This window comes from Chelonoidis abingdonii, chromosome 1, assembly GCF_003597395.2.
Source record: "Chelonoidis abingdonii isolate Lonesome George chromosome 1, CheloAbing_2.0, whole genome shotgun sequence".
NCBI classification, from domain to species: domain Eukaryota; kingdom Metazoa; phylum Chordata; order Testudines; family Testudinidae; genus Chelonoidis; species Chelonoidis abingdonii.
Window position 1 is genome coordinate 147,824,544 of NC_133769.1, and position 13,829 is coordinate 147,838,372.

The following is a 13,829-nucleotide window of genomic DNA, read 5'->3' on the forward strand; positions in this document are numbered from 1 at the left end:
ATTCGATATTATCCCGTAGTGTAGACGTGGCCAAAAACATCTTGAAGATATTCAAAAACTAAACAAAATCTTTCAGAATGTGATAAAATCTCAGTACTGTAAATTCCACGAGTGAAATCCTGGCCCCAATGAAGTCAATGGCAAAACTCTCATTCACTTTAATGGCGTTTAGGATTCAGCTTGTCTCTCTAAAACATTTTGATTCATGTGAAAATTTGTACACTCTCAAAAACCCAACCACCCCTTGTGGCCAGAGACTGTGAGTGAGAAATGTCAGGCAGGTTGGTTTTGATCTGAGGAATTCAAGAAGGGGGCTTCAAATCTGGCATATATTGGAAAGCTAGATATCATAAATGTTTGATCAATTGATTGATTTTGGCTGGTTTGTTTGTGAGTTGTATACTTCTTTTCTTGCTAATGCGTGAAATCAAAAATTAAATAGAATGACTAGCTAGACTCTATGAAGCCACCTATGAAAGATGTAAGACAGTTTCCTTCCTTTTAAAACAATGACCCTTCTCTAGAGCTATAGCAGTAAGTGGGGTGGGGGGTAGGCAGGCGCAGCATAGATACATCCCTCAACCCCATGAAACCAGTTTGCTTTCAAAATTCAGAAGAGACTAATAAAAAATGGCGAACAAGATTATATACGTAGACTTCAAGATTTTACCAAAGGCAAGAGAGTCTCCAACTTCAGATTCAGGTAAAGAACATCTTAATACTATTTTTTATAAAGGCAAAAATTAAAAAGCTTTCATTGTTTGTTGAAAGGGGTCTTCATTTTGTTATTAGAAGTATTGCATAGTTAAATAATTTCAGATACACATGAGACTGTGGTAAGTAGCAGCAATATATTTGCAGCCAAAATGCTACCCAGCATTTCTAGTAACAGATTGAAAATCACTTTTCAACTAAGGTTAAAAAATTATAAACACAACAACTTTTCTGACCATAATGGCCACTCTGATCTGAGATCACAGCTGAAGTCAAGAGCAACCTCTGGTCTTTTGGATTAGTTTGTTAAGCTCCAATATTGTATTCAAATTCAGTGTTGTGTCTCCATATTTCTAGCCAAAAAGACACTAATGGCTGCTAAAGGTGTGGATGATGTCTTTACAAAGAAGGCACTGAATGAAGAAAATTGTTTGTTTCTTTTTAATATTAAGTTTTTAACCAGGGGGATTTAATAATAGCACAATGTTAAAAGGTCTTTCAATATCCTTCTCCTTGTAGCAACAAAGCACCAACTGTATAGCTTTTAAAAAAATCCAGCACTGAGATTATTTTATTATGAATATTAATGATAGCATTTGAAATATGACATTTCCCTTGTGTTGATGTGTTTTAGCGTGTGATAGTCACTGTATATATGGGACAAGATTTTCAAAAATAGAAGTGTAAAGTTGAGTCTCTAGCTATGGTTTTCAAGGTGGCCTATGGGATTTGGGCACCCTACTCCTATTAAATGTCAGTGGAAAAAGGGCATTTAATTTCCAAAGGCTCCTTTGGAAATTCCAGGCCTAATTCCATATTTAAGCATCTAAATAAGTGGCCTCATTTTCAAAAGAGCTGCTCCCTGCAGCTGCCATTGACTTTAGCAACAGCTACTGAGTGATAAGCACTATTGAAAACGAGGTCACTTTCTAAGCAGTGGCACCAATTAGCAGTCACTGGGGAATGCTCCCCACACTACAAGGTTCTTACACTTGCTCAAAGTTCCAGAAAAAGGCTACTGTCTGCAGGACCAGATTAACCAGTATGTACTTGGTGCATGTATTTAGGGGCCCCATCTCAGGACCGGGCCAAACTTGAGTGGCAAAGGGCCATGTACAGTTCTTAATTTGTGCCTGGGCTCACCCAGGCTGAGCCCTGGCGCCTCTATGCTTGGCAGTTCATAGCCCCAGCATCTCTGGACTTGCTGTGTCAGTTATGAAAGTCAAAAAAATGCTTGAACTCTAGCATCTAATTGCTTGAGCCCCAGCTCCTCTTTCATTACAAATTAAGCACTGTCTTTGTGTGGGGTGGGCAGCCAGGATCAGGATTGCTGCACCAGCCCAGGACAGGAGTGGAGCGTTGAACTGGGGGTGCTGGTGAGTAGCCAGGAGGGTTCTGATGATGGTGGGTGAGGGGATAGGGGTGAATGAGGGATATTGGGGTGGTGGGAATTGGGGCTGAGATGTTGTGGGGCAGGGAGTGGCAAATGTTAGTAGCTGTGGCCAGTGGGGCTGAGATGCTGGGGGCTGCAGCAAGCAAAATGTATGTCAGGGCTGCTGGTGTGTGTGTGGGTGCAGTCAGGATAAGTGGGGTCTGGGGAAGCGCTGTTGGGGTATATGTATGGGTAGGGTTTTGTGGCCTGCCTTGTGCAGGAGGTCAGACTAGATGATCATATTGGTCCCTTCTGACCTATGAGTCTATGAGTCTATGTGGGGTTGGCAGGGCATTTGGAGTGTATGTGTGTGGTGAGGTGAGGGAGCATTTGGGGGTCAGATCAAAAACTATTACCCCCAAGAAATATCTGAATTGGTGCCACTGTTGTTGAGGTGCATAAATACAGTTTTAAAAGCCTAACATTACTCTTATTTATGAAAAACTTAGTCATATTTTTTTCATTTTTGTTTGGAGCTGGGGACTGTACATTTGTGAAACTATAAATGATAAAACTCTTTTGTGCCACATTGTGGGTGACTGGGATAAAATCAATAATAGCAAACCAACATTCATAGATCAGAAAATGTACCATGGGTAAATGTATCAGATCCATAAATCCAGATGGTATCAGCAGAGCCTGGCAAGGTTGTTTTCTAAAAGAGCAGCCCCAGATTATTGGGGATAAGGGCACAAGTGTCCCCTTTGAGTATTGCAAACCAGCTTCTAACTCTTTTAAATAATTAAAATCTTTATAGTTATCAGCATTCTTTCTTCTTTCAGGAGACAGGAACACATATGCAGTCCTGAAAAGGCCTCAGAACTTGAATAGGCCATCAGAGACTTCCCCATCTGATAACTCTGCAGAGATATACATTTAGTTCAACTTCATTTCATCTGGGGTAGATCTTGAAGTCTTTACACAAGGGGAAATCCTGACCCATTTTTGCATGCACAGATGGCCCTGAAACACAGCAAAATGTATCCAGTGCCACAGGGCAGTTTGGGGTAGGAGTCTGAGAAAGTGTGTAAAGTGTCTGCACCTAGTGGAGCGTGGAGCACAACTTCATGGGGGTATCAGAGTGGAGGAAGGTTTATGAGTGGTTGTGGAGACAGGGCTGGTGAAGTCACACAGCCATAGATCTCCCGCTCACACTCACTATTCATGTGTGTAAGTATCTGTGTCTACAGGGGCTACTGCAGACCCACCTGAGGCTGCAGTAACAACCACAAAGTAGCTCTGCTACTGCTCTGCAAACTGGGCAGGGGCGGATTCCGTCACTGTTGAAGGCTCCATTGCACAACCCAAGTTCATGAGTTTAGCATGAGTTAAGGCTGCAGGATTGCTGTTTTGTAATTATCTTCACATAGTATAATTTTAACTGCAAATACAAGCAGTTTCCAGATGGTGTGGGATCCCATTGTAGATGAGTATTTCACTGAGACAATGTTTAGCTTTCTGAGTGCTTCTACAAGGTGAAGGAGCTTTGAGTAAAATTTATCTATCCCAGAGACGAGCATATGAGACTAAATGAGGATTATTTATTAGAATAAAATATAGATTTATATTATTCATTTTATCCCCGGTCAGCCACTATGAGGCTAGGTCCTGGCTTCTGTGCCCCAGCACAACCCACTGCAGGCTCCTAGCCTAGGGCCTAGACACCTCAAACTTTCTGGGGGAAATGAAGACAGATTCATTCTAGCAGCCTTTCCCCCCTGGAGGCTGGATACTCTTTATAAGCACCTTTCTTCATACTGCAGCATGACTGCTGTTGGAGACTCAGGCTCCAAAGGGATCCTGGTATCCTGTCTCAAATCCCAAGGAATTCCCCTGGGTCCTAGCCTCTCCTGGAGCATTCCTCTTCCAGAAACCAGTCTGAAGGCAACTCTTTTTCTTAAAGAAACTGGGCTGGGTATGCATGAGGATTATGAGGACCCCAACATGTCTTTACTGCTTGTCACACAGTCCCAGGAAAAAATCCCAGAGAAGCAGGGAAATGTCCAAGGAAACTCTGTGGGGTTGGGATCACAGGCAGAGACTTTCAAAGCCAACTAGTAGTTATACCCAGGCAACTCCCATTTTTAAAAAGTGAGTTATGTGGCTAAATCCCCGTGTCAGCCTTGAAAATCTCAGCCACAGCATTTCAGCTGGACATTCTCTCCAAGGGGTTTTTCCCTTATGAGGCCCTGTGGACCATGCAGGAGGAAAGACCTCCAAAGGATCCTTAGGTCTGTCTTGTGTATCACAGGGTCTCTGTTCAGGAAGCTGGCATATGTGTGGTGCTTTCTGTTCTCCCCCATGGCAACACGGCATCTGTATGGCAGCAGCTTCTTTCTATTAAAATCCAACCATTTCTTTATTATTTGCAGGCCCTGGCTCTCAGTGTTCAGGCTGGCTCTATGTTACTCTAGTCCTGGGAATTATTGCACTGAGTCTGCTGCTTGCATTGATCTTTTTGTCTATGCAGGGTGAGTGAAATCACTGTCTGGATAACACCCAGCCCATGATACTATAAGTTCTTGTGCTGGACGATGCAGCAGGATGTGCAAGATTGTAACTCTACATCCTCTGGAACTAAAGGATATTTAGATCTCTCTTGTGTACCCCAAATATGACCTGTTGGCACAAAGTAAGGTTAAGGTGTAAGAATAGTATCAGAGGGGTAGCCATGTTAGTCTGGATCTGTAAAAGTAGCAAAGAGTCCTGTGGCACCTTATAGACTAACAGACGTATTAGAGCATGAGCTTTCGTGGGTGAATACCGACTTCGTTGGATGCATCCAATGAAGTGAGTATTCACCCACAAAAGCTCATGCTCTAATACGTCTGTTAGTCTATAAGGTGCCACAAGACTCTTTGCTGCTGGTGTAAGAATAGTCTTTCAGCACTGAGGGGTAATAAGTCTCAGCCCCCTGTGTACACATATATTTTTCACAAAAGTGCTAGGTAAAAGAAAGATGGATTATGGGCAGGTAAAGAATGGGTGTATATGAGTAGACAAGACTCTAGTATAGTCCATATGTGCTATTTGGGTGTCTATCTGTGTGTTCTTCTTAGGCCTAACTCCTGCTGTTAGGCAGAAATAATTTGGTGACTACCCAGCAGCCCTCTTGTTAATGATAGATTTGGTTCCTCTTCACTCCCTGCCCATCATCTTTTACCTTGTGCACAACACTCATTTGTACTGTACAGAATCAAGCCCACCCTGTTGGATTCATTTTATCCTATGGTTTATTTGTTCTATCCTGGAAATGTGCTTTCCCGGGCCATTAAAGTAGGGGATTCCATATCATCCAATTGTGTTAAAATAACCTTTCAACTCCCCAGCCTTGTGACTAGTAGTAATGTGGCTTTGTGTAAGGCCTGTGCCCTGATGCCGTATGACAGAATGGAGGTAACTGAGTGAGCTCTCTGCTGGCATCTGCTGGAGGCAAGGGGAGTTGACTGAGTGAAGCAGGTATCTCAATTAAACCTCAACTATGTTCTGTGCTTGTATCTGCTGGAGAGCAAGGAGAGTCAACCGAATGATGCAGTACCCCATTTACATATTAATTGCAGATAGTTTGGGGACACTGGGGTATTATTTAGCTAAATTTTGTACTTGGAGACAATATTTTAGAGAGCATCCTGTTGGGAAGCACCTAGGCAAGGCCTGAAAAATGACTGGGTTCAGGGTCACCCTGATAACTACTGATGGTTGCCGAGATTGGATAAGAGACCCTAGACAGTCCTCTCTTTCAAGAAAAGAGAAATTGTACATTTGTGGTGTATTTGCAGGGCATGCATACATTTTTGCAGTTAGAGACTTTGGGGCTCCCCTTGTATCTAAAAGAGCTGAGAGTTGCAATTGCTTTATGTGGTCATAGCTTAGTAGCAGTGGTAAGCAGAGGACAGAGCCCAGCAGCAGTTCCAGTCACCTGGCCACCAGTGAGCTATGCAAAGAAGTAGTTGGGCGCACCTGTAGCCTCCAGGAGGAGAGCAACAAATTGTGAACAGTTGTGTGGACTATGGTGGGAGCAGAGGAATTTACAGCATCCGTCTACACTGACCTAAAGACTCTGGTGACGCCTCCCTGTTCTTGCTGCTGAAATAATTCTAGCAGGAGAAGTGCTAGCCCAGAGCTTCCTGAGAAACAGTGCCCCTGATTTTGCTGGGATTCCTGGAACCACAAACTATGAGCAGGGAAGTTGAGGATCCACTGTTGGGGGGAGGCGCAGTGCTGGCAGATAGAAACCTGCATCAGCCAATCAGGGTCCAATTGTTCAGGACGGTAAATCGTGCATCCTTAGGAGGTAGTTCACTCTGTTCTGTACCTTTCTTTTCCCCAATAAAGATTAAACCTCTATTGAATGTGCTTGCAAATGGGTACTGATTTGCCTACCAAAGGTGCCAGAAGTGTTGATTCATTCCCAGATACTGGGTGGGGGTTGACCCCAAGTGAAGCAAATTCTAGAGAATCCCCTAGAAAGAAGGACCTTTTTGCTGCCGATGCCATTGGCAGAAGGGTTACATTTGTAATAAAGTTTTTGTATCACTTTGAGGTGTCCCTTAAAATACCTTAACTTGGTGACTGGGTAAGATTTATAGCAAGTCTATTCTTAATAAAGAGGAAGCATTTTGTCTGCTACTTCCCAAAGAACAGCCAGCTTCAAAGAATATGAATTAAGTTCCATAGGTTGTTATTAATTAGAACAAATTCTGTGGAATTAATTATCTTTGCTTTCAATAGCTTATAAAGGGGTGAAATAAATGTTGCTGCTGAGTCTGTATTGGGTAAAGCTGAGTCTTGCTTAGAGTGTGGTTTAATTAATTCTTGGTAATTATTTTCTGTAAGCCATCAGCAGTAGTAACTTTTAGTTCTTTTTTTCCATCCTCCTCTACCAATATTTTTAATTCATACGTGTTGTCAGTTGTTGGCTGCAGGGGCAATGGAAGCTTCCTAAAATTGGGGGAGGGGGGCACCAGCACCCCAACTGTGGTGCCGCCACCCCATGCCGCCCCTGTTTCCCTCCCCTCCTGCCCTTGTACTGCCCCTTCTCCCCGAGCTCTCATGCTGCCCCTTCTCTCTGAGTCCCCCTCTCATGCTCCTGAGACTCACCCTCATACCACCTGTTCTCCATAAGCCCCTGTCCTCACACCACCCCTTTCCCTGAGACCTTGCCCCCATGCCATCTGTTCTCCCAAGGCCCTAGTCCTTTACCACCTCTTCCCCACAAGACCCTGCACCCCACTCACTTTTCTCCATGCCCTCCCCCAGCTGTCACTCACCCTTATGGCCTGTAAAAAGTGGAGGGCATACCCCTTCCACTTTTAAAAGGGATGCGGCCATTGCCCACTGCCCCCCTTGTTCCAGTGCCCCTGGTTTTCTGCAGTTGTGTTCTCTCTGTCTGTTGCACCAGCTCTGCACAGATAGCTGATGCAGCGGACCTCAGTCAAACTGCCCAAGAAGACCACAGACTCGGTTCAGTAGGGAAGGACATATGGACATTTCAGTCATTGTTTATGTCATGGTGGGAATCTGGTACTAAACAGACTTTAGAGATGGATTTGGTAGCGATCCCTAACACTTTCCATTATAAAAAATTCTGGAGAGTTTTCTTTGAGCAGCTGTCGGACCTTCATTGTTTGCAGCAGGGCTTTGGAATTCGGTAGCCATTTTCCTCCCCTCATTTCTGTTCCTCAGGAGAATTTTGGCATTGTGCTCAAACAATGACTGAACACGAACAAGGTAAAGAACTGGGCCCCCACTGTCATAGCAGCAGCAACACACACTGCTCCCAGGAATGCATGGGATCTGCCAGGGCAGTAAAAGGGGCAAAGTCAGGCTCTTCACTCCCAGTTGTCCATCCTACCCTCTGGGGGCACCACAGAGGAGCTCCCCCAACTTCTGGTGTGGACTGAGAGGGAAAGCACCACAAGCCAGACTTCTCTCATCCACACCACAAACCCAGCACATGGTTCTAGTCTCACACCTTCTGCTATTCTACAATTAATGTAGCTATTCCTATAGCTCAAGTGCTAGCAGTCTGTGTTTGTTGCTAAAATCTTGAGGTGCATATAGGAGGAGGGGTTTCTACAGTGACATATAATAAAGTTTGTTTTTAACCTTTTCTTTAATAAAAATAGGAATCTACCTATAATAAAATGACAGTAAAAGAAAGTTATTGAGGTTGCAAAGCCAAGCACTTAAAAGTTGGGAAGTGCCAGATTTAAAGTTGCTTGTGAAATCTTAATTCTTCTCCTTTGTGCATATATATTATGATACAGTCTTTAATTACATGATCACAGCCCTTTCCCACAGAATCCCTGCCTCATTCAGTGCCCAGGATGGACACACAAAGAGGCAGAATGGGGATTGCATAGGCAACCTTAAATCTGGCATTTCCTAACATTCAAGTGCTTGCTTTTGCAATCTAAATGAAGTTTAGCAACCTAACTAATTTTTCAGTTTTAATGTAATAATATTGACACTAACAAAGTAGTGCACTAAATAGCCACATCCCATTATTCATTTTATAATACTAGTAGTAAAATACCTTCTTATACCAGCTCTAAATGTGTCCTTATTAACCATGCTCCTTTCCGTCAAGGTATGCTCTCCTTAGAATGTCACATAGTGACAATGACCCTTTAAAAGGGAGCAAAGCCAGTGCACCTGTGCTGATCAGTTGACCCCAGTTTATCTCTAAAAGAGGGCACTTGGGCTTAGTAAGAGACAGTCTAGATGAGTCAGGCTAGGAACCTGTCAGGAAAGAGGTAGAGAGTAGATGTGGCTCTCACTGCCTGCTTCCTGGGAACAGGGAGCCCTGGGAGTGGAAGCAGGGAAACCCAAGCAGCAGGACTGCTAGAGTCCCCTGGGAGGGTAGGCAGAAGAAACCTGAGAACTAAAAGAGGAAATAACAGGGTGAGTTTCAAAACTGTGTTTCTGTTGATTTGACCTAAGCTTGTGTTATGCAGGATTTTCAGAACCCAAAGCAGTGGTAACTTAACTGTTTCTCTCCAAACACTGTCAGGAATAAATCTTCTATTTTCACAGTACATTAACTTCTTGTTCTGTCCTCCCACTCTGATTAGCGGAACTGCAAACTTACAGCTGCACCACCTTGCCTCTCAGGGTCCTAAAAATTATTCCTAGCTATGTGATGTTTGGGTTTCAGCTAGCAGTGGCTGAATGCACAAAATGGCTGACTTGCAGTACTGTGAAGTTCTGGGCTAACATGCAGGAATATCAAATTCTGGGTTACATTTGGATAATTAAACTGCATAAAAAAGACTGTGGGTATGGCAGTGAGCCCTTACCAATCTGGAGAGAAGTCCTACTGTGTTAGTCTCCGTGCTAGTCCCCTACATGAACTGTTATGTTACACACCTCTTTAGATGGTCTGCCACTTCTTGTGAGCCCTACTGTAAATTCAAAACTGTTGTTTCATTCAGCACCAACTTTTTGAATTTAGCCATTTGTGTGCAACAGATTCAACAGGGGAAGACATGGAAAAGAACATTAAGATGGCAATCCAAAACACCCCAAAACTGGGTATGCTTAAGGTTGCCATCACAACTTTAATTCTGCCCTCTGGTGTGTAGACATAATGCTAGTCTTTAACAGTCATGACTGTTCTGTTTTTCTCCCCTGAACACTTGTTTCATTCAGTATGCATTACTACCACATGATGGAATGTGTTTGGATATTTTATTTTTATTTTGGGGAAAAAATGGAAAATTTTCATTAAAAGAAGGTTAGTCTTAACTCTGCCTCCTTGTATGTATGCATTATAATAAGTCTCTAATTACTTTATCACATATTTCCCACACAATTCCTGTCTCATTCAATGCATGTGTTTTCTCTAGGGAATATCCTAAATTTTCTTTCAGGTTCCTTCTGCCTCATGCTGAGGTATATGAGCTGCTCTAAAAAGGTCTCACTTAAAAATGCACTTTCCCCATTATATTTTTTAATCATTCTCTTCATTTTGAAGGAAGCTGAAACACCTTTCCTGAAACTTTCAAAATCAGAAAGGGAGAAAAAGATCCCAAGCTAAGAAGAAATGTACACATTTCCATCCCCCCCAAATAAAAATGACAGTTATAAGCATCTGAAAATTACATTTTAGAATGAAGAGATCTGCATCCTTAACTATACATATTCTGTGTGCTCTGCCTGTAATACAGACAGGAAAGTACATTTTCCATGTATTTTTTCCCCTACAATCAGATTTCAGCTGTCCTGATAATGCCCAAAATTCATCCAAAGAACTCCATGTAAATGCTTCAGTGATGCTGACCAAATTAAAAGAAAACCTGTGTGGAAAGGAAGAGAGCAGGAAAGCAGGTAACCACTTATCATAGAATATTAGGGTTGGACGGGACCTCAAGAGATCATCCAGTCTAATCCCCTGTTCAAAGCAGGACCAATCCCCAAATGGACCCCCTCAAGGGTTGAGCTCATAACCCTGGGTTTAGCAGGCCAATGCTCAAACCACTGAGCTATCCCTCCCCCTTCTTAAGTCACACTCTCTTTTATCATAGTCATATATCTTATGGTAGTGTCCAGATGCCAAATTGGAATTGGGCCCCAATGAGCTATGTGCTGTACAAATTGAGGTGGAAAGTCCCAGATCTGAAGAGTTTACAGTCTCAGAAAAAGTGTATAATCATTACTGCCCTGGAGGCAAGAACGGTGTACTAAAGAGAGAAACAGTTTAGAAGAGGATAAACAAAGGGATGGAATGATAGGAGGGCGAGATGTCACCATGAGATGCTCTGTTGATCTCTTTCTTTACTCTGTAGAACATGCCCCATGTGAGTACTGCCCATTCAGCTGGGTTCTGCATGAGAGGAAATGCTACTACTTCTCTGAGAAGAAGAAAACTTGAAGTGATAGTGAGAAGTACTGCAGCTCCCAGACAGCTAGCCTGGCTGTGATTGACAGCGAGGAGGAGAAGGTGAGGAAACAACTGGTTCACACTTCTAAACGGAGTGAAGTCAGCAATATGTATTTATCAGGGTGAAGACAAATCCCTGAAAATCGCTTTTCCTTCAGTTTATTAATTTGCAGAACAAAAAATGCATTAGACCATATCTATCTGCCCTTGTGCATTAAGACATCATGTTCAGGTGTGTTATATCACTTAGCTATGCTCTTGTCAGCTCTTATAAACTGGATGAGGTTATGATGGGTTAGCACTTGGATGGGAAACTGGGTGCCCATGGATTTGTTGTTGGCAATAAGTGGCAGTACTGAGTCAGTACTGTACCAGTGCCCCAGCTCAGTGTTACCATTCTGATGGAGGGACCATCTTTTTTCATAAGATGTAAAAACAAGACTACAGACCAAGAGTCAGTTAAAACTTATTTCCTTTTAGAAGTATCTCCTCTCTCCCTCCAGTCCAAACCCTTCTCTACTTACATAAAAATGTCCCTGCTATGATGGCTGTGCTATATTTTTATGCACAACCTGCTACTCTATACTTTAATTTGAAGCGACTTTTATTTTAGGTTTTGGAAAACAATAAGAACGAAGCAAAGTAAAATCTCCATGACAGAGTAGATTGTGGGTTTCTCTTTAACAATCTAAAACAACTCTGAGAACAAGATACAAGTTGTCTCTGCATACAGGCAGAAAACTTCAGAACTGTTAACATAGAAAACAAAGGTATCACAGTTTCATAGCTACACATACACCAGAGACTGTCCCCTCCATGAACAACTTCATTCAAACTCTCATTTTGCCCTTACACCCTGTTTCTTTATTACTGTTATTGTCATGATGTATTTGTATAGTGCCATAAGTATACATGGTGCAGTGTTTGCATTGTATCTTCTCCAGAACTTTATAACAACCATGCTGACGAAAGCACAGGGCTACAGCTGGCTTGGACTCACTAAGGAGAACAATAGATGGATATGGGTGACTGGAGATGTATTACTACCAAAAATGTATGTTTTCTTTTTACTATTAGAAAAGTGTTAAAAAGAAAATCAATTGTCATGTTTATGCAGCTACTGTCTAAAGTATTTATATGGCCCCATGTTACAGCTGGGGAACTGAAGCAAAGAGAATAAGTGACTAGTCCAAGGTCACACAGGAAGCCTGTGGCAAAAAGGCTAATTGACTACAGGTCTTCCAAATGCCAGGTTGGCATCTCAACCACTGGGCCATCCTTCCTCTCAAAGCATAGGACCTGTCTCTCGAAGCCTGGGTCCTTACTTCACTAGCAACCACCTGAGTCTGTGCCTGGAGAAGAAAGGCAGAGAAGATAGTGTTGAATCTTTCTTGTTATACAGGAAAGGCTCAGTCAAAGAAGATGATTTTGTAACATCAATTAAATACTATGTAAAGTAGTTCAAAATATTTGTTGTAAATACATCATACTGCCAGTGGAATTTTCCCATAAGTTGGTATAAACTATGTTCTTCCAAGAACTAAATATTTAACTGAATTTAATAGTATTTATGATGGGCCAAATCTTGCTTTCCCATCTTTAGTCAGTTCCTCTTCAAGCAAAATCTCCATTGACGTCAGTGGGGATTTTGCCAAGTAAGAACTGTACTATTTCATGAAGCACAAGTATCACAATATCTGGTGTTTATGTGTGTGTGTTTTTTACAAAAAGCCCCAAGTCATTTTTAAGTCCCTCATGGTTTCAGAGAAAACCTTGAGCCCTTAAGGTTCAGAGGTAATATTTTCAAAGAAGAATTGCTCTCTGCAGGCTTGAAAGCATGTCTTTCTCACCAATAGAAGTTGGTCCAATAAAAGATATTACCTCACCCACCTTGTCTTTCTAATATCCTGGGACTGACACAGCTGCACCAGTACTGCATAGACTCAAAACCATCCAACAAATAAAAGAACACAATATGTATTAAGCTTTTAAAATATCTCATGATTGTGGTTCATGATTTCTGAGTGCTTGGGGATGGCAACATTGAGCATTAATAATTATGCTAACACTGTCCCAACTAAGCACCAGTCACTATAATTCACTTTAATCTTAAACTAAGTCCGTTTGCCTGGTAGATGTCCCAATCATACAGCCATCCCAATACAGCTTGTCCCAGATGCTAGTGGCTACTTGGAGAATTTTTGTTTGCTTCTCTGAGACAGGGCAGTACCTCAGTCTTTGTTTTACAGTTCTATTTTTTCCTCCCTTAGGTTTCATATGAAAGAGGGTAGCAGCAGTAACTCCACCTCTGCAGTTTTCCATGTGACTAGTATTCAGGCTGAGAAGTGCTTCAATCCCAACAAATGGGTCTGTGAGAAAAACACCATGGAATTTCCAACTCTATTTGAACGCCTGCAGGACTGAAATTCCCCTGACACCACTGCTTTTCCCATGACAGACACATTCCGTTATGCATGCAGGCCTGAGTGCTTATCAGGGACTGAACTGAAAAAATAATTTCTTCTGCCCATTACATTAACTGCTCATATTCACTCATGTGCCTGTGTGTACAGTGCCCAGAGAGCACAGGTCACTTCAGCAATGTTTTGGCTACACATTAAAAAGAGAAGTGATCCTTGTTAGGACAAGACTAGGAGCGGCCTTACGGTGCACCCTGTAAGGCCTGCATTTGTTGATGTCCACTGTGGGTAGCAGAGCACATGGTTGGATACCAATGCACATGACCGAATGAAAACCTCTTTTATGCATACTCTAGAACAGGGGTGGGCAACCTTTCAG

The 13,829-nt window shown here is 42.5% G+C and overlaps 1 pseudogene; it reads left to right on the forward strand.

Annotated features, from left to right (window-relative positions):
• Positions 1–630: 630 nt before the first annotated feature.
• Positions 631–13,454, forward strand: LOC142047527 (killer cell lectin-like receptor subfamily F member 1; annotated as a pseudogene).
• Positions 13,455–13,829: the final 375 nt, after the last annotated feature.